The sequence below is a fragment of the Diorhabda carinulata genome, chromosome 4, assembly GCF_026250575.1.
Source record: "Diorhabda carinulata isolate Delta chromosome 4, icDioCari1.1, whole genome shotgun sequence".
Classification (NCBI taxonomy): Eukaryota; Metazoa; Arthropoda; class Insecta; order Coleoptera; family Chrysomelidae; genus Diorhabda; species Diorhabda carinulata.
Genome location: NC_079463.1, coordinates 22,506,616 through 22,529,702, shown reverse-complemented (window position 1 = coordinate 22,529,702; position 23,087 = coordinate 22,506,616). Strand labels below are relative to the sequence as shown.

The window sequence follows — 23,087 nt, the reverse complement described above, 5'->3', positions numbered from 1 at the left end:
CGGCCATTATGATAACTCACTTTGCGTTTCTAAAAATTTGTAAATTACTCATTGTTGATTATTTACTGAGTTTTTTTTTATTTTATTTCGTAAACAGGAAAGTAATGGGAGATATTCATATATAAATTCAATTATCAGACTTAATTTTTAGAATTTTTCTTTTATAGTTTTGATATTAGATTTCATGTTTAATTTATTGCTATATATATAGTGTTTTTGATTAAACTTTAGCGGTTAATTAAAATGTGGTGCTCGAATATACATTTTTTCATATTTTTTATTTAATTTCATTTTTTGTAACTTATGAAAACTAAGGTGGCTGTGCATATTGCGAATGTCATTGTTGTTAGGTACAATTATCGATAACCCTATTGGTCGATATTGATTTGAGCTGTCAATTGAACTTCCTTCGTCTATTAGTCGATGTTTGATCTAGTTATGTGGTGGTTGTGCAAATATAGCTGTGCTCGTTTTTTACTAATTAAAATCAGTTTTTTTTTATAAATTAATTTTTAAGTTTACATTCAATTTATCTCCATTCCTTAATTATAATAATCTTTTTTTACTTCGAAATGAGATGTGCAGTGGCGGCCATTATGATAATTCACTTTGTCTTTCTTAAAATTTGTAAATTATTTATACTTCTGCTCATTTTACTGAAGTTTTTTAATTTTATTTCGTGAACAGAGTAGTAATTAGAGAGATTTATATCTATATTTAATCCATAGGTTCAATTTTTAGAATTTTCCATTCTTTTTATTTCATAGTTTTCATATAATATTTCAAAATTAATTTATTGCTTTATACTTAGCGCTGTTAATTACATCTTTGTAGTGGAACAACGAATTTTGATTCTCTTTTTTTAATTGTTAGTAAGTATTGTGAGTATTAAAGTTGTGATTATGCAAATATAGTAGCAGTTTTGATTTCCCCTAATTAAATATCAATTATTTTCCGTTGTTTTTCAATTTCAAAATGAATTTATAATTAAAAAACTGTTAATTACCCCCGGTGTTAGCAAACTTTTACAAATTAATTTAATTAATAAGTTCAGTTTATTAAATTGTATGGAATGTTTGAGTTAACAATCTGGTCATGATAAAATTTGCCAATGGTCTAGGAGCTTTTTCACATTTACCAGGAAATTTTTTCAAAATATTTCAAGTTTATTTTCGATACTATTTTATTTCAAACAAATAACAACAAACAAATAATTTTTCAAAATAGATATTTGATTTGATGTTTTTGTTACAGCTCGCGTAATAAGTGATCGTATCGATCATATAATTAATTGTTTAATTCGAACTTAAACGAAACGAAAAGTGTATAACGCGCGATTCGATAAAATTTGCGGTATGCCGAAAGGTAGGTGATTGTCGGATATATAACAAAAACAAAAAAATATTTCAATTTATTTGGGAAGTGATTAAATTCTTTATATATTTTCCAAAAATCAAAACAAAACATATAAAATACTAATAAGTGTCAAATTTTTGAAAACTTATTTCGTTTTCTATATTTTGATGAATATTTTTTTAATTTTTTTTATTTATTGGGTATGCTGTTGCAGTGTTTAGTTGCTTTTGTCTATTCTAGGTTGTTTCAATACTTTCAGGATTCCCAGGACGAGATATTTTTTTCGGAAATTACATATAAAAAACATCAATAATATTATTTAAATTAAAAAAGTTAAATTTAATAATAATTACTTAAAATATTCAGTAAATTAACTTTTTTTCAAAATTATTATGTTTTCAACGGAAAGTAAAATTTTTGAAAATTGAAATTTTAAAGAAATTTTTACAAAACAGTTAGGACATTGTGGACATAATTTATTTGAGAATTATTCAAATAAACGAATTTTAGTGAAAGTAATAAAAACAATTTTTTTGTTAAAATCATTAGGGATAATCGGGATTTGCATTTAAAATTCATTTTTTAATCCTTCAATAAATTTAATTAAATCAATTTTTTTGTTCCAAAAGTACAAAATCTATTTGAGAATATTTAGTTGACATTTTTTTTGAAAATTTTTTGGTTTTTAAATCAAATTAATTTCCGAATTTTTCATTAATTTTCATCAAACACTGATAAAATTTGGTTTAATTATTGTAGAAATATATAATCAAAATGGAAATAACATTTATGAGTGATTCAAAATTAACTCTACACATGTTTAATTTTTTTTGAAAATATTCAGGAAGTAGAAGAATTTTTGAAATTTTCTCTGATATATTTCGAGTTTCCAAATAAATTTGTTAAAAAGATTAATTAATTATAAAATGAAATTATTATGAACTTCAGGTGCAATAATATACGTAAATTTGCATGTACTAAAATGAGGAGGAGGAGGAGAAGAGGAACTTGTATTTTTTTCTAGGTACAACGGAGATTTGGCAGTCCATGATCGTTGATTTTTTTCTATATTTATGTGTGTCTGATTGATATGATAAAATGAGATCACGTGGTTATCCCTAGGTACAATAAGGACTCGTAGTTTTTAGAAAATCTCCTTCAACGTTTCATCATTTCAATAATTTTTCGCATATTTTTAGGGTACTCGGTTTAACAAGTTTTACTAAAAATTAGATACGCGTTCAAAAAATTATTTTTTTTTTCTAAATTTGATCAAAATTAGATATTTAAACTGCTCTCTCTTTCAAAAAGTTTTGTTGATATCAATAGAGTTAGAGGCGCTCTAAAGTATCATCAAACCGTTATTTAATGACATCGTCTTTTGAGATCAGGGAGTAGGCAGATTGAGGCTCTGACACCTCAATTAGACTTTGATTCGGGGAGTTAGTACTTGAAGTTTTTTTAACCAAACAAATTATTTTTAATAGAAACATCAAATTTATTCAGCTTTTCACTTTTTTATAAGTTTTTCGTAATTATTTATCATGATTTTATGTCTTAATTCCGTGAAAATCTAATTTTTCAGTTACTTGTAGACTCGATTATCATTCAAATGACTTTCTGAGTAATCTGTTGAGATTTTCTTTAACTATGAGGACGAGGCTGTTGGGTTAAGCTAATTTTTTTCGGAAAATTAGTTCCCTAGAAACGACAAGTACAGGCTTGAGGTTACTCTAACGTAGTGGACTAACAAGTCTGTGCTATGGGGATGATTGTGTGACGTATGCCTTAATGTAAGTGATAAATGTGGTACGGCAAACCGCCGCGAAGTGGAAAGTGATTCGTAATTTTCGGTTTCGGTGTGTCGCGAATCGGTTTCAAAGTGATAGTGATGGAAAATGGAAATGGAAAGTCTCCTCTGCGCATGATAATATGTGAGTACAAATTATTTTTATCTATATCATGCTAAAGTGATTTTTGACCTCGTTTATAAATATAGGGATATGAAATAATTATGATCTGATGGTGTTAAATCAGGATAATACGATTGTTATTTCTTTGATTTCGATGTAGTACCGAATATTTGATATCGATCAATTTTAGTTTTTTATGTTCTAATGAATTTGTAGTCGCAATTTGAATTTTGAATTTTCATTAACCAAAAATAAGTTTCCTTTTCCTTTTAAATATACTATAAGGTATATTTTCTTCTTTTTTTTTTTGAATAATCTTCAAAGTTAGTTCAGTTACCAAGTAGATAATTATCAACAAATTATGAACCGGATCCAGAACGTACCCTTCAAAACGCCCCCGTAGTTTAATAGACGTTTGTAAACACGTTTTCATTAATTTGGGGTACTTTGCGTTTTCATTATAGAAAAGTGTGTCAAATAATGAATTAAAGTGCTTCATATTACGTACCTAATTATAACAAACTCACGAAAAATTAAATATGTACAAAAGGTAAACGGAATCTTTGGGATGCGGTGGTGGTGTATAGGTACGTGGAATAAGGAAAATTGTACGAGAACCTGTATTTGTAGAGTATACAAAACAAAAGTATTTCTACCTACCACCCGACAGCCGCGCTCTTTCACTCTCTCTCTCTATCTCTAAGTTTGGCGTGGAAATATTTGCCGACAGTAATACATTTTCTTGCTAAATAAATTATTTCAGTAAATGTTGGCGTTGTAGAGTGAAGAGGGAGCAAAAGTCAATGTTTGATAAATACCGAAGTGGGATTTTTAAATATTTTCATAACTCTAGCTCCTTTTTTCCTAATTTTATTTGTTAATTCATTTTCTATTCAATCCAATTCATAATGAACGCGAATACAAAATTTACACGTTTCACGTTATACTATATACCGCGATTTCAAAAAATTTGTTATTTACGAGGGTCATCTGAAAACTTTCTGTTGTATATTTGCGAATACGTTGAGTGTGTGAGACATTTTGGAAGTTTAGTTTCTGCTTCGTAATCGTATACATGAAGATTTTTCTTAAAATGGAAACAATCATTAAATAATTATTTTCTAAAGGCGTTTGGTTGACCACCCACTGTATACACCAGATTTAACCTCGAGCGTCTTTTTACTATTTCCTAACCTCGATGTTTCACGTGTATAGTAAACGCCTATTTGAGGAGAAAGGGTTAAAAAGATTAGAGGAAAAATTGTATAGATTTATAAGAAAAAAATAATAACTCGTTATTTTTTTATTAGATCGGAAACTTTTCAGACAACCCTCGTATCTCTTATTCTCACGATATGCATACGTTTAATCGTTTCTGAGTCTATCGGATTTAATTTTAATAATCTTATCGACAAATCAGCTTCTAGAAAATTGTACGAACATTTTTTTGATTTTCAAATATTCAAAAATCCAACGATCAATTTGAAATTTGTTGATACACACCCTGTAGGGTTCATCCCATTATAAAATTCATTCAGTGGTACTACCTTCTTAACAATTTGACACGCAGCTTATCCTAAATCGTCCTTTTTGTATAATACAAAAGGATACGTTGTAGTCTCGTTTTTATACGGGTATTGGTAATAAATCTTCAATGAAACGAGTACTTCCTGTTGTATTTTATCGTTGTTACCGAATTTATCTTTTTTGTTACAATGGAATTTGCATTTTTATTTTCTGCCATACATTTTGAAAATTCGATATCTTATAATTTGTCATTAAAATAATAAGTAACAGGTTTCTGCAGCTGGAATTTTTCATTTTGAATTCGTCCTTATAAGATGTGCATGTATCCGCTTACGATATATCTTTGGCATTCTCCTCGTCGACTTTGCTTCAGCCCTAAAAATATCGCGAGCCATTCGCTATTTAATTTATAAAATTTGTGGTTTTTATTGACTAATTTTTTCGATTTCATGATTTTTTTCTAAAATCGATCCAATACTGTATAATAATAGTCACGGTTTCCACTTCAAACTATCAAAAGCCCCTTTCCTTGAACCTTTTGACGAATTAGGAAGAGACTGCAGATTCGATCGTCACTCCGATTTCGCGTATCTAGCACCAGGTCCTACTCCTATTTCTTCTGGAGACAACTCGTAAGACCAGACTCTCTTGGTGTCTTCACAGGTTTTACCTGAACCTCCGAGTTGGTGGAGGACGGCTGGAGGTGGATTCCTTGGCCGCCCCTGCTTGCTAAGAGCCATCAGCTTGGAAGCTCGTCAGGTTTTGTTGTTATTTTTGATCCATTGTAAAGACGCAGCATATATGTTGAGAGAAATTATTTCATGTTTAAGTATTCACGTGAATTGTTTCAAATTCCGGTTTTTCGTGATGATTTGCAAAATTTTTCAAATTGCAACTGCTTCTTTTGGACGTCTTGATCATCAAGCACCATCCGTGCTTATATAGCAACGTTTGAGCTTCCTACTAGTCATTTATGCTCGATTTTCCCGGAGGAAAATTTCTTATAATACTTTTCAACGGTTATTCTGAACGAAACTATTGAGAGGATGAACACTAAATTTAACAGCTGTCGGAAATGTGGTGTATTTCAAGGGAAAATAAAAATAAGTGATTTGTGGTGACCTCTATTTGTCAGACTGGAAATCAATGCGGTGATTTTGTGATAATCGATTGTTTTAGTTTTTTTTTTCGAGAATATTAAAAATATTATATATAATAACTAGATTTGCGCGAAAAGAAAAAGTATATACCGAAGGAAAAGACAAAAGTGAATTGGGGTGTGTTTGTTTAAGAACAATAAATTACGTATGAAAATTATCTTTGTATTTATATTTAAACAGCCACCTCGATATGAAGTCGAGAGAAACTCGACTTTTCGACAAATATCTCAGGAACAATGAAATGAATCATCGGTGTTTACACACGTAAAACCGACTACATTTTATCTCTGAATTTCAGAAATATCAAAAAGTTTTTAGTCCGGTAAAAATAAATTTCTTTTTGTCGAAATATTTCTAATTAAAATTATTTTCAGGCTATTACACACATACGTTGGATCAAATATCGATTATACCATTTACTATTCGTTTTCAGCTACTAGTCATTATTTAAAATGTCCACTCTTGGTGGTGTGTAGCTATTTTTTCATAATAAATTATCGATTGATTTTTTATATTCAATTATCTACCTCTTTCCCCAATAAATTAACGTCGCGGTAAATTGTTAATAATTTGGTGAAGTTGCTTGGTTAAATTGAGTTAATTAATTGTATCAATTATGGCCACAAATTATAAACTTTTTTGTTATCGCTAACCTCCCAATTTTGAACATTTGAATCGCGAAAATACTAAAATTCTTTGTTAAAATTCGCGGTAATTATCTAAATATCATCCCCCACCCCCTATCGACTTGTGGTTATGGGGAGTAATAAACAAAAGTGTACTGAGCACAAAAAATTATTCTAGCCATCGGTCATCCCTTGTTAAAAAAATAGAGGGGGTTAAAGGATAAAAATTTGACATTTTCAAAATTACGCGTGTTAACAATTTATAAATTTTATTTTATCATAGAAAAATACACATGGAGAAATCGAAAATTCAATAACTTTTTGTGTATGGTAAAACAGGGTAAAAAAAGGATCAAGGGGTTTGGCGGGGGATAGGGGTTAACTTAAAAACAATCACCAACTGCAAATTCTACCTTCCATATATTGCAATTACCTCCCTCTAATACTCCCCGCAACCCCAAGGCGTTAGGAGGCGGGGGATGATTTTTAGATAATTACTAGCGCCTTTTGTAGTCGATATAATAAATTTCGTATTTTAATAACAACGTGACAATTCAACTTTCATTTCAATAAGAAAATTTAATCTGGTTTAAATCGTAAGACTAAAAGTCGGACTTATTTTTTGTTTCTTTAATGACGTCTGCGTCTTTCGAGAACAATGGAAGGGTAACGAACAAAAGAACGTGATACGCGATAACAAACTCGTTGGTTTCAATTGTTTTAACAGTTATCTTTAGCTTCTATTTATTCAAATAAGCACTCAATTAACAGTCTTCGTAAACAATTTCTAATCTATATATTATTAAAAATTAAATCTCGGGTGACGTTTCTATGGAATTCAATTCAATTTTTATCTAGGTTGCGAAACGTGTGCCCATTAATAGGTATATTTTCCAATTATAAAAAAGAACTTATTGGATATCGTGTCTTATGTCATTTTTCTCCATTACGATAATTAAATTTTGGAATTACTCCCCTAATAGTCCAGATTTGGTATCGAGTGATTATTCTATTCAAACTAACATGGATCTGATTTATACCTACTTGAAAAAAAATTTCTATTTAGTTATTCAACTTGGTTTTCCAACCACCAAGATTTGCTCCAATCGACTTTTTCCTATTTCCTAACCTTAAAGTTTCACTTTAAATGAAGGGACTATGTTGGAAAACTAAAATGTCTTCGTTCGTTTGTTCGGTCGGAAACTATTCAGACAGCCCTCGAATATATTGTAATAATTGGTTATAAAGTTTGTTTATAATTAATTTTTCATTTTTCGTGTTCTAAAGTAATTATTTACTTAATTAATGCTAGTTCCTGGAAAATAATCTCGTATATTAAATTAAATTCACGTGTTGATAATGTACGTGGTTGTTTTGTTCTACCCCGTATATTACTAACAAGTAAATCATAATAGTAATTACAATATTATCTTATACTACTAAATACTATAATAAACAAGTCTTTAGATATAAATATATCACAAACAAATCATTAAGTGCTTATATCTACATAGTAAACTTATTGACAAAGTATCTCGTTATTAATAGAGACTCTGTTGAAATTAGCCCTCTCTTGCTAGGTTTATATAACATAGAAGAGAAAAAGAAGAAGAGAAAAAAAGTGGAAACAATGGCAGTGGTTATTTACGTAGTCAACAATTTGTGTGCTCGGGCAAATAACTAAATATTGGCCCGTCGCCGTTGCCGGTCGCGTATATATACGTACATACATACATACACCGTTTGATCTGTTCAAATTTGAATTTAAGATTAAATTTGTTAGATCCACAACCCACCTGTCAACACTACATGGAAATAACTCAAATATTATTATTTTTACAAGTAAATGTTTATGTTTGCCCAATAGTTCGTGTGTATTGTGTGTGTATATATATATATATATACACCTACTTATTTGTCTAAATATTTGATACTCTTTATACTTATTTATTAGTAGTTTTTTTCATTCTATTCATTTATTAATTTTTATAAATTATAAACTTTTATTGATTACGACGACGTCAATTTTATATTTTACGTTTTTAATTATTTAAAATATGAAAATATCTATCGGAAAAACTATCTATCTATCACACTAGTTGATAATTTAAAAAAATAACCTTGAAACAAAGTATTTCACTTCGGTGTATAGTTAAATTCGAAAAAAAAATAAAAAAATTTTTTTGTTAGTATAGAAGCGTTAATGATTTCGGTTCTCGTTGTCGTCATACTTCTAATTGGATGTTTCTCATTCAAGGTAATTATGTAAATTTCAAAGTTTGCTTTTATCATCAACATACCAACATCGCGACTGTTGTTCGATATTATACACCTATGTATATATAGGTACCTACGTTTCTCTCCAAACGAAGTGCTAAATAAAGAACTTATAGCGGCCATCATGACTTGAGGCCTTTTAACCTGAAATAAAGTATATGTATTTCAAATTGGAGATAATTATCACTTCAATAAAAACGCACCACCGCGTCGTACCACGTACCCTCGGGATATAACTTATCGGGTTAACAAACTATTGAAATTAGTACTGAAGAAAATTTTCATACTACAGTTATCACTTATTTATTTGAAGTGTTGCTTTTTAGTAATTGCCCATCGCGTCGCGTCGTCCGTAACTTTAAAAATTTCAAGGACAATTATTAAGCCATCTTCAGATGCTGCTTCCTGATAGTCAATATCTACCGGAGGAGCAAACAATTTCTGGAAATACCAATCGAACGAGTCAAGTAACAAAAGTTATTTGCTATGACGACCTAATAGCCCAAGAATCATTTAAGCATTGTTGCATTTTAATCAAATTTTCTTTGAAAAATAGATATTCGTCAAATATTTCTATTTTTCTTTTGGTTTATTTTAAAAATATTCCATGACAGTTAAATACACTCACAAGCAACAATCCAATATACTCCAGAGCAACTACCGCCATCTCTTGGTCAGGCCATCCTCGTAGATTTTTTAAAATATGGAATTGTTAAAAGAGGGGGTGTGATATTTGAATAATTCTTAGAATAGAAATTTGAAAGGAAAAATTCATTTCACAATTACCATGTTTTAATTTTAACCACATATTGTAATTTTGGTCAAATCGTAATTATGCGTTAATTTCGTTAAGCAGTGTATTTCCAATTTATCCAATTTCACTATTTTTCTTTCATTTCAATCTTACATATAAGAAAAAACCAAAAATTTTGTTTTATTATGTTTGTTTTTAAAATTATTTTTTTTTCAATTAAAAGATATACAAAAACACACCTAATAATCGTATTGTTTGATATTTGTAAACGTTTACAAAAATGTTTGCTCGACAATCACCGCATACTAAACCAGATTGATAACTGTACGGCTATTTTTCTTCCTATTTTTTTTTTCATTCTTTCTTTGAAAAAATCCTTCGTCGTTTAGTCCGACCGCTAACAATGTAACCCCCGTCGCTAAACACATCTAAAATCGCAGATAAATTGGCATCGGAAATGCTGTTAGGATGTTGAAAGTCAACAGTGGTTGAATGGAAAAGCAGGCCCCCGTTAAAAAGGTAGGGTAGGCCAGGTGTCAAAAATACAAAAGCCCGTGAAATCGACCCCACGCCCCATGAATCTTGTCCTCATAATCGTACCGAAGATAAATTGACCTTATGTTAAAAAGCCCATAGATTATGTAATCTCTCTTATATAAACATTTCCGTAGTTTTCAATTTTATACAGGGAATTATTATTATTATTATTACTAGGAATAATTTTTTTACGAGAAAAACCTTTAAAACGTCTCCTTTGGTTATTGCGTTTTCATTTTTGAAATTCCGTCTACTCGTCGAGAAAATATGAAATTTTGACGTAATACTCATGTCTCATTTCATATTTTTTTTTTTTTTTTTCGAAATAATAAGTTACGAGGTGATTCTCATATTAACTCCCAAACCATTAAGAAAAATTGTAAAACTGGAATCATTTTCTTAAATCTAAACAATCCGTCATCAATTTTTTAATACACTCAAAATAAACATTATCGAGTAAAAGAAATGAACAATAAAAAAAACCATGCATGAACGGCTTTGACCAGAAGCTAAAGTTCAGACGGGCATGCAGAAATTTGTATTGTATTCATACATCGTTCAATAAAACGCTCAAATGCTCCATTGAACTGATAAAACCGAGAAGGGCGGTACGGCGGTTATAGTGGTATGTATAGAAAAATAAAAAAAATAGTGTTTTATACTACAGGAAACAAATTATATAGTATAGTAGATTCGTAAATATCTTAGCTTCAAGTCTCTTGAATTAGCCCAAAAAAAAATTGTTGGTCTCAAATATTATTGATTAAATTTGAATATAAATTATGCTGGTATATAACCAATAATGGCGATAAATCAAACTGACCTGTTTGTATCAAGGTGTAGGTACACGTTATATATATACGAGGAAACGTAATATATTAGCATCGAATTGCGTGTATCCCCCCATAAACAGGCCGGGAACATTGTTTGACAAAGCACAATACATGACAATAATCTGTGACAAATTGCCAAGTTGAATGGTTATTCATGGGCCCTTCGTACGTCCGTTCCCATCGATATTACATATATTTCGTAAAACGCAAAATTGGGTGAAACATATCATATACAAGGGTAAAATTAAAAACTAAATAAAAATCGATAATAAGTAGAGATTTGGCGAATGAGTGAAATACTTCCATTATCACTTTTTTTTTGTGTATACAGGTACCTAAATGGTTTCCTTTTTATAAATATATTTCATATTTGTCACAATAGTTGAATCGCATCTATTTACATCTCGTGTTCTTTGTTAAAAAGCGTGTAGGTGATGTTGTGTTTTGGAATGTTGACTTTAGAATTTCTACGGTGTATTTCAAAAGGACTATGCGCATTTACCGGAAATGTAAAAGATGACACCTACGTCCAACAAACCTTTTGTGATATTTTGAAAAACGTGTGTTTGTGTGACTGTTTTCTCGTATTTACCGATCGTTTCTTTCGAATGATGACATGTGTATTTTGAAAGATTTACGATTTAGAAAATTGAATCTTCATTCATTTAATACACAATTATAATGTTTTGTATAAGTGAATAACTGTATATTTTGAATGTCAAAAACATCACTCAATAAGTCATGTGACTGATACACAGATGGCGCTGCCAATGTCAAATCCATATGACGTTTATGATGTACCAAATTTGACATTTCGATTAGTCAGAAAAAAGTGACAGTTTTCAAAACAATTTCTTGTGGTAATTGTTCATGATTTCAAAAGTATTATCCGGACTCTGATTCTTCGAAAAGAACCGTTTGTTATTGGTTTGCTGAATTTAAACGTAGTCGTACAGACACCGATAATGGTGAACGTTCTGATCGTCCAATTGAGGTAGTTATATCTAATTGTAAATTCAAATTGCGTGAAATAGCTGAGAACCCAAAGAAATCAGAAGGCATGCATGAAGATTTGACCATGAGGAAGCTTTTTTCAAAGTTGGTTCCGCCGTTACTCACAGTCGATCAAAGCCAACAACGTGTCGATGATTCAGATCAGTGTTTGGTCATGTTTACACGTCTTACAACAGATTTTTGCGAAAATGGATCATCATCTGAGTCGATTTCAGCCAGTGAACCACGTCCGAAGCGTCCAAAGGTATAACCATTGTATAAAGAATAGGATAGTAGAATAGTGACAATGTTAAAACCATTTGAGGCAATTTGGCACGCCATCTAGTAACTTTTACGCTCGTTCTTAATAAAAATGACCCGAAGCTTAGTGCTATCTGAAATAAACAGCACTATTTTCAACAACTAAATTTTTTTGGAAAGATCCGACTAAATGTGTTTTGTTTATCTTCGAAATTCGAACCGACAGTACATTGTTGCCGATTTTACTTTGCGAAAGTGACACAAATTACCTATTCGATAGGAATCTTTCCAATAGATAGATAGGGCGTATTTTGAAATATCATGTTTCCAATAATGTATTCATCTCGAACTGAAAACAAACTTAATCTCAGTACTAATTATTTGTCACCAATTTCAATGTATAAAAAAAAGATTTTTGCAATGAGTTCGAGTAGCACTAGCAAATGAAACAAATAATTTTTCATTAATATGTTAATCACTTAAATTTGGGATAGAAAGAAGGATCCTTGCACAAAGGAATATAAAATATATATACTTTCCTTTGGTGACTGAAATAATATGAATTTGCGATTTCAGAACCTCGGTCACGTATTTTTGAAACATTCATATTTTGATATTTTGAAGAGGCGAAAAAATAAGTCCTGGCTATTTTGTGTTTTTTTTAAACTTTCAGTTGATTTATGTGATTTATCCATTTTCCCCTTTCATCCCGGGAAAAATATTTTTGATTTTGTTCCGCTTTCATAATATATTAATATATTTGATAAAATCAAAAACAATAACTTTTAAAAAATTCTAGCTATACAAATATTTTAAACGTAACGAGATGAAATGTACTAAATGTATCATAATACAATATCGTACAATTAATTGTTGAATTCTTCAATTGTGCAATATGTCCTTTCTTAAAGAAATTCCGTCGTCGATATTCGGAACTTACTAAATCTATTTGTTGCTTATAATTCTAAAAATACCTAGATGATAATTTTTTAGCATGAAGGTTCTAACAGGTCAGAGGTCGGTTGGCCAATAAACATCTTATGGCATTACCTAATGCTTGGACTTTCAGTTAAATTGTAAACAGACGGATTTAAATATAAATAGAGTAGGATGAGTTAAAATTTTGTATTTTCAATACAATGTGAAGTTATGAAGTACATTATGAATAAATTGAAATAAATGAATGTAAATAAAAAAAATGTTAGATTTTGGCATAAACGTCAGGAATCACGGATTTTTGCTCTGAGGTAATTCATATTAGATAACTAAATAAAACACTAAAATTTTGTAGTAAATGAATTTATTAGAAAATTATTGATATAAAATTATAATAATAAGACTGAGCGTTTGAAAAAAATTTTTTGTTAGTGGGAAATTCGAAAACAGAAAGAATATACCATAAGAAACATAAAAATATATTGGTTGTTCAGTTATGCTGAATTATTGATAATTTATCATTTTTTTTTTGTTTGTCTAGTTTTTAATGATTGAATTGATAATATTTGAAAATTTGAGTTCGCATAATAAATTGAAAATGTATTGCCTATGACAACAACAGAATTGCATTTGTTGCATACCACTCGGGGAGAATTTTTTCTATTTTTCCAACAATTTGCTTTCTCAAATTTAATAATATTTTATTATCTGAAATTTTCCCTATATTTTTGTCGAAGCTATTAAGTACTACTATCATTGTGATATTTTTCAATAATGTTGTTGGAGTTTTCAATGCACACTTATCATTTAAATAATAATTCTTATAGAATATAAGATGCTCTTGCCCACTGTTTATGTCAACAGAAGCTTCTAAACTGACTTTATAGTCTTTGCAGTTGAAGCAATCTAAACATTTTTTAATTAAATAACCCCCAAAATATACTACAGAACAATTTTCTAACGTCGCAATATCATTTGAATGTACCTCGGAAGAAATTGAATTGGTGGATGAATCCGTTTGTTCAGATGATGATTCTTCTTCAACATTTAATGAAGCGAGTGCTTTATTGTCATCTGTTGGTAAAAGCAGTATATTATCATCATCATCATCCAGTTGACTGTCTGCATTAGCACTTCTAGATGGCTGGCCTCATTAAATTGGCGACAATATTTATTTTAAATGCAGCTCGGAATGCTTTCCCTGTGGGGTTTCTGTTATACCCTCCTCTTTGACGATAAACAGAAAATTGATTTTCAAGTGGATCTTGAATTAGTCTGCCTGTGAATAAATAATTGAAACCTCCATTTTTTTTTGATCACTCGCAAATTGTTTAACGGAGTTAATGATGAGAAGAAAACCATCGAAGCTATCAGGTCTGGTCAAATTTCCCATTTTTCCAACTTTGAATAGATTTTCCAATAAAGTATATACTGAGCTTAAAGCTGCTAGCAATTCTGGATTCGTATCGCTCAGAACAAGATTACAGGGTTTTGTTGGATGTAAACGTTTACTATTCAGGCCATCAAATAAATTGTTCACGGTTAGAACAAAGTTAGCAGTACTTGAAATAAGTTCACCAGTTTCCAAAGATGTCATTATGGCAGAATAAACACTGTGACTCAACAATTGGGCAGCTAATTTAACTTTCATTTTTTCGAAAGAATTGGGATTGATGTGCTTATCAGTCAGTTTCAATAAGGCCTTTCCTGTTTTGCTCTTTTTATCATTCGTGAACTTTTCGAATGTCACAAAAATATATGAGCCGCCCATTAAATATGAAACTATTGTTCGAAAAATTGTTTCTAACGCATTTCAACAGATGGGGAGCATCAAAAATAAGGTGCATAAAATTTTTTTTAGCGAATCCAGGGTTGCAACGGGAATTGGCAATCCATGATTTCACTGTTGATATTGCTGGCAAAACAAACCCTTTTTGTCGCAAATATCTGTATGTCTTAGGTCCTTTATAAATTAATTACAGGACAGTTTTCTTTTCAGATAGGGATTTTTTCTTATGTCGTAATTGCATATTCACAATAGATTTTGTAAAATTCTTGAGAGTTCCTTCTCCATACAAAACGTTCGTAGAGAGTTGCGTTTTCATAATCCTTTTTTTTTTGTAGCTCTCAATTGAGTATTCAGGTTATTGACTTTTTTCCTAGCATTGGTTAGTTCCTATCTCAACCGTTCATTTTCTTCTTGCAATGACTGCTTTCTACCTCCAATTCCCATAGAACAAGACAGAAGGTTCTGTAACTCTTTCAACCACTCTTCATCTTTATGGTTACTGATAGAACTATCTGTCATGTCAATGTTTCTGGAATGAATCGGGGCAATAAAATCACTATTTGAATATGTTTCAGGATGTGAGAAAACATTTAATTGGATTATTTGTTCATCCAATTTTTCCATATCCGATTCACTATCTGAACCTTCATCATTTTTGTAGCGGAATGGTACAGCAGTAGTAGGCAGTCTTTTAGATTGACTAATATTTTCACTGAAATGTTTGCTACAGATCTGCTTATTTCTTAGTGATTTCTGACTTAGGTTTGCCAAAACAGCATTACCTGAAATAAGAAACATCAATGTTAACATACATATTTATTGTAATGGTTATGGTAAAGTAGTATTTTTTTATGTTCAAAAACTTAAATTTATTTCATTTTAATAACGGGCATAAATGGAATAACGTCTAGTAGTACCCTTATTTGGAATTTCCCTAATTGTATCTTATATCATCGACGGAATTACAGAATTTTCCCGGATTGCGTTAAGATAATTCCATACCTGTGTATAATTGTCAAAAACAACTATACATCATTGAAATTTCTTGGTATGCTCACAACAACGGTAAAAACACTCTCATACTTATCTTTGATAAGGATTTTTAAAATCAAACAAAAAAGACCATTCAAAAGAATTATAACAAATCCAGAAATAAAAAATATACAAATAAGTATATACGTACCGAAGATATTTAAATAATCTGATTTTAATATAAATATTATTTTCATTGGCTTTGTATTGAAAGTTACGGATCAATGCGAAAATTTGGATAAGACCAATAAATAAAAAAACTCTTTCTAATAAAGAAAAAAAATTTGTCCTACTACTAAAATACCTACTTACAATCGTTTTGTCAGTTTTATCATTGTGTAAAGATATTTATACAATGGCCTCATCCTTACCGATAAGGGTACCAACTAACCCAGGACCGGTCTTGGTTTCACATTGGAGAGTCAAAAGATATAATAGTCGAAAATATTGTTTATTATATTATCTATTTATACTTTTTGGATTGACCACAAAATAATATAGAAATGTTAAAACTCAGTTCATTGTTGAGTTAAATATATTTATATTACTACTGGTACTAATTTAACAAAATGATTTTATTCACAAATCTGTTATAGGCAAATCAAGCATGAGTCATATATTTTTGAAATTATAATCCATTAAAGTGCAATACAAAAAAATATATACCATTAAAAATATATCCAAGGCGTCAGATTTAATATAGTTATAACGTTACAAAAAAGACACAAACTACTACAGTTGAAAATCTAAATTGCTCTTCTCCAGGATTTTTTATACGTAACATTTTTTAAAAATAATTAATTTGTTCTATAGTTTTGAATAGGCTGTTTCTATTATCACTGAAGGAAGTTATGGATAGGTAAATCGTGAAATAAATAACTAACATAAATGTTTGTTGGGATGATAAATTCATTCATAATGTGCGACTGGAAAAATGTACTTGAGGAGCTTGTTGCTACCTTCAATTTTCAGAAATTATATTTTACAATCAGACCATAAATGCTTACAAAATCATCTGTTTGTTTAATGGTATAATAAAAACAGGCAAAAGGTCTACTTATCTGAACCAAGTATGTATGGTCATAAAAACGGGTACTTACTAGCAAATAAAATTATCTCTTATTAAATGTGTTTTTTTGCAATATATATATATATATATATATATATATATATATATATATATATATATAATAAAATTGAAACTAAAATTCATTTTTATTGAATGTATTCAACAATCGTAAGATGGTATATGGCATTACTATATTCTTACCCTTAATAGATACGAGGACAAAAATGAACAATGGACAAAAATGGTGATTATATTATGGAGGGACATTACATTGGTTAAAAAAGTTCTTTTTTATATCGAAAACACCAGGTAATGTTTAAAGTAAAGCTCTCAGTACATTTTTTGACAAAATCAAAACGAGTATCTACGACAGAAACGTATTTAAGAATAATCATTAGTGATGTTAGTTATTCGAGATAAAAGAGTGCTATATCGCTTAAATTGACTAATAATTATAATAAATATATAATAAATAAGCATATCCTCATTAAAAACCTATATGTTTGCCTCGTGAAGGCACGAAACGTCGTATCGAAGATTTGTTGGTATGTCTATAATAAATTTGTATTCAAATAAAACTAGTATTTGATATTATTTCATTCAAACATTCTATACTGGATAAAACAAAAGCATAATTTTCATGTATAACTTGAGAATGGAGGAAATTATAATTTTCTCCCTAATTGTTACTATTTTGTCGATCTGTAATGGCATAAAATATAGTATATTATAACCATATTATGATATGTGATAAAAAAACAGTCTATATACATTTGAACAGGTGAAATTTTTACCTCATTGACAGGATAATTTCCAAATATAAACACACAGACACACTACCTTATTATTATGTGCTTAGTTCATAAAAATAAAAAAATAACAAAAAATACTATTTCAATTTTTGTGAAATATTAAAGTTCAGTCCTTTGTATTCGGTTAGTTGTGTTTAAGTATAAGTTTTAAATATTTTCAAAAATGTTTTATTCTATTCTGTTTGTCTTTACTATAAAGGTGGTTTCTAAGTTTAAATTTAGGTATGATTAAAGTACTTTTGATAAGTTTATAAGATTGAATGAATTTGGAATTTGTAGTAAATCATTGTATTCGTTTAATATGCAATGCGACCATAATACAAATAAACTCATTATCTGAAAAAACTATTGGACGAATCATCTTTTATTTGACGATAATTAAATACCTACTTATATTTAGTATTGAACATTTGTAAGCAGTCATTTATTCACATTCACTATTTTTTATTCCTTTATGAAAAATAATTGTCTATTAAGAATAACTCACCCGACTGTAGGTGTCATTGACAGGAAATCGGTACATTTTAATTGTAGGATCTGCTCTCTTACTTAGTCCACATTGGAAATAAACCCACTTATTTTCAGCCATTTTTAAAAAATTTAAAAGAAGAAGTGATTATTTGTTATATAAAACATTTTAGTAAGTAGTTCGCTAAATATACAGATTTTTTTTTCGAAATTGTAATTAACTAAATTAACTAAAAGAATAGTGATGTATATTAATTGTAATAATATTCACTCACCTTAAAAATGAAATATATGGGTGATTCCGTTCTAACTGTGATTTTTTGTATTCAAAATTTCAAGATTTTAAAATTTAACTTTTCTAACTTTTTTATGCATATTATTCATCTATTTTACTGTAAAAATAAAACTCTAAGAGGAATTTACTACAACTTCAAAGTATCACGAGCAAGACACAAATGTCGGATTTTGAGTTCCACGGTACTGACTCATTTATCCACGGTACTGACATGGTAACTTAAGATATTAAACAACAAGTGCATCAATTTTCCTCAGTTTGATCATAAACATTAGAATTTATAAGGTAATTAGTTTAAATCATTTGTTACGACAAAAAAAATTAATAATTTATCGGTAAATTCTAGGAATGGACATGACACGGTACTGACATTCAAGTGATGTAGTATAAGTTTTCTTTAAGTGGCAAGTTATATTGTATAAAAATAATGTTTAAATATCTTAAGAATTATTCAATTAACACAAAATTTTTATTAATTGATTATTAATTAATGACTAGTACAAAAAAACAATACAGGACATTGAATATCACAGTTAGAACGGAATCACCCATATATCCAAGTTCAAATATTCTCAAATAAAAAAATAAGCCAAATGCACAACCAACGAAACTGAACAATAACACAACAAACACAATACAATAATGAACTCAAATTGCAACTTTGCTATAGCTACCCAAAATAAGAAACTTTACAACATAGCTTAAGGGTTGAATATAATATTTTAAATAATTTTGGCGCCATCTGTTATTGGGTTAATTCGGCAACCAAAGCTAAGAAAACACGTAATTCAAGCTACGTACAGTAAGAAAAGACGTGCTGTGGACGCCAACTCTCTACTGCCATCTATTGGTGGCGTTCACCTCGTCAAATGATATCCTCATAAGGTTAACCTACTATCCTATTCTTTATACAATGGTATAGCAGTCAGCTGAGAAGGTTATGGCTTCAATTGTTAGATCGTTTGAATGCAAAAATCAAGGAAAAACCACCGCATATACCGAAGAAAAATCTACTGTTTCACAAGTCGATGGCAACGATGATTAAATTGAACTAATTATACTTCGAATTGCTTCTTCATCCACCGTCTAGTCCAGATCTGGCCCCCAGTGAGTACTGGTTATTCGCTGATTTCAAAAAAATGCTCCCTGATAAGAAATTCAGCAAAATGAAGAAGCAATTGCTAAAACTGAAGCATATTTTAAGGCAAAAAGCAAAGCAGGATATCGAAAATTTGGTAAAGCGTTGGAATGATTGAATAAAATCGATTTTTGATTAAAAATGTGTTTTTCTTAGTTAGTCACACGATTTATTGAGTGATTTGTTAGTTTGGTTTTTCAAAAATTTGAGGCGTATCACAAAAATGAAATATTTCGGTTCCCCAAATGAGGTCGGTGTGTTTATCGTATCTTTGTAGCAGGTACTTCGATTATAGGGACATTTTTATATTTTCTTGACATAATCCATAAAATCTAATATAATAATGGACGGGCGAGGGTTGAGACGAGTAAGCAATAACGGGATAGACGAGCAAAAGTCGACAGGAAATTACCTTTTCGCCATTCGCAATATGTCAGACAAAACAAACATTGACATGGAGGCATGTAAACAATGTATTCATTATTACAGGTATGTGTTTGAGAAATATAGAGAAAGACACGTGCGTTCTTTCTTTTATAACGAAAAACAATTTATATATTTGATTATTATTATTATTACTAATTTATGAAAAACTTGAAAGTGTAAAACTTTTTTTTAAAATGTCGGAGAAAGAGTAATAGAGACGGGAGAGAATGAGAGAGGAGTGAGTGTACAGTGGTAGGCTGAAATTAATTATTTCTTTCATTAGTAGAAGTTTATTAATTAAGGAAGCGCTTTAGATTCGTCTTCTTGTTTATTCAACGTCATCTCAACCCTTTGGCACGGATGAGAGCAACTTTAAAATGGAAACTTATATAAGAACGCGTCTTGTAGCTTGAAACAAAATTAATTATGTATTATGTAAATTTACCGAGGACGTGGAAAAGATACCAAGTGATTAAAATTTTAGGTGAAAATATTTCTCTCCCATTTTCTTTCTTTCTTTCTTATAAAACTTACATTAAATATCGATCTTTCCAAACAAAATATACTATATTAAAATTAGAATCATTTGTTATTTTCGACTAGTGCTTAGTATACGAGGGTTATCTGACAAATTTTCTACCTCAACCTAAAGATGCCAGCACTTATCGTGTGATTAGTTCCGAAAATTTTTTTGAAAATAAAAAAAATTGAGCTGTCTTTAAATATTTTGAAAAACAATACGCCTACGACAACTAAAGCTTTACATCCGTAAAATTTCAAAAAGCCGAATTTAAACGGGTGGTATCTATGTAAACGGGGAAATTGGAAAATTTGAAGAAAAAGTCCATCAGTCTGGGATTCACAATAGATTGCACACTGCACCTTGCAAGTTGCAACTGAACTAATTTGTTAAAAATATACAACTAGAACATCTTTACTTTTATTGTAAAGTTTTACTATAATATATTTAGTCACGAATTTGCAATTGATTGTGTACATATTCATAATTTCTATTTCCGGTTATTTCGGTTCGGTAGTTTAGTCAAGATGACCGTAAGCTGCCATCATTTATCATCGACCATTTAGACAAGGGGTGATCGATTGGTTCTGTCCGCTGAGTTTATTAGAAATTTTCTGTTACAATAACAGATAAAGTTCGATATAGAAATGGAAAAGTCAGATTGGACGCGTTGAGGTCAATCCAAAAACGAATTGCAATTGAGAAAATACGAAATAGAAGATGAGCATTTTTAATGAAATCTATCGCCAAGCTTTTCATATTTTTCGGTTTAATTACCCCTATAAATAAAGTTTACTTTGCCTGAACGGATAGACACATACCTACCTTAGCTAGACGCAACGATCAACAATGGAAAAGCTAATATTAATAAAGTTTCACTTTTGAGTTTCCTCGTACATAATCGACCTAATCTGTAGACCAGTATGGACTAAGCAAACACGCATGAACATGCATAGCTTTATGGTCCCATGATTTTATCAGGCCACTCTCTGATTGGTTGTTTACACAAGAGGGAGGGCCATCGGCAAACCCCAGTCCTCTTCAGGGGTCACAAAATATATAAGCGCGGTTGCCGGCGTTCGTTTTTTTACACATATGTAACTTTATTTATTATTTTTACCATATATCGTTATATACATGATACTTTGTCTCTTATTATGATTATGAATTCTGTTTTTATTACTAGATTTATTTTCCATTCTATATAACCCATTATTGGATTCAATAGGATTAGAAATTGGAAAATTTTGCAAAAATTTCTCTCTAACGTGGCAAATATTCTATATTAGTCTATCTTTGGCTGTCATACAAATTTTTTTTTCGTTTTCTAAACTTTCAGTACGTTTTATTTTTAAATATTTTCGTCCAAATTGCTGAAATAATTGGATAAAAGCGTTTTTATTAATTACTACTTGCACTGGTGTAAACGGAGGTCTCCAAAATGGAATGTCAAATGTCACTGTTTGTTTGGGACTTTAATATGGATTCTTCAAAATTTCACTATTTCTCACAAAAATTCCATCGCTTGTTCCTGCTTTACGAAATTTTATTTTCGGAAAATTACGTCATTAGAAAATGTTTTCATACATATGAAATTTTTACAGCTATACGTCGAAACCTGACTCGCCGGAGTCCTCGTATTATATATTCTAAACCTACATTCTAAATCAATATTGGAATTTATGAAATGCACTTAATAAAATTGGCAACGCCGAATTCGTACAATATCCGCTGGTATATAAGGAAGGGGAATTATATGCCCCTTAGAGTATGCTGTATTAGGAATCTAGTTTGCAGGTATTCTCCTATCTTTTGTTTTTATCTGTTATATATAATATTCAAATGTTTGATACAATTACTTGTGTCGTTGTGTCAAATTTTCAATTAATATTGTTTAAATACGTAATTGCATATCTAAATGTTGAAGGTATAGTTTCAATCCATTTTTGTTTATACAATTTATGATAAAAATAAAAAGAAAACGCAAAAAAATAACAAAACACATCTAATGGAGTTTATTCTCACAATTTGATAAAACCCAATAGATTTTTGTTTGCTCGCATTAAGTTACACAAATCGACTTACCTACAACCCCATTTTTGATGTTTTATCTTACGGTAGCAGTCATTCCAATATTGATTCCCTAGTATGTAGTTTTCGTTAGTTCGTTACTAGCTCGACTCTTCAATTCAATTTTTTTTTCATAGACCAGTCAATTATCCAAAATTACAAGGTATAGTCACAAAATACAGTAAAAGTCCTTTGCAGCACTACCATTGGCTATTAATGTCTTTCTTTTTTCTACGTCATGGGCTTTTTAGTACCACGAATGGTCTTTTAAACGTTTCTCTTAGTACCGACATCT

General features: G+C 30.0%; 1 long non-coding RNA gene across 1 annotated transcript in view; it reads left to right on the top strand.

Annotated features, from left to right (window-relative positions):
• LOC130892925 (uncharacterized) overlaps positions 1 to 23,087 on the top strand; it is a 30,554-nt gene that overhangs the window by 1,501 nt on the left and 5,966 nt on the right. The window contains exon 2 of the long non-coding RNA XR_009059128.1: positions 1,255 to 3,290. This is a non-coding gene — a long non-coding RNA (uncharacterized LOC130892925). The remainder of the gene's footprint in view (positions 1 to 1,254; positions 3,291 to 23,087) is intronic.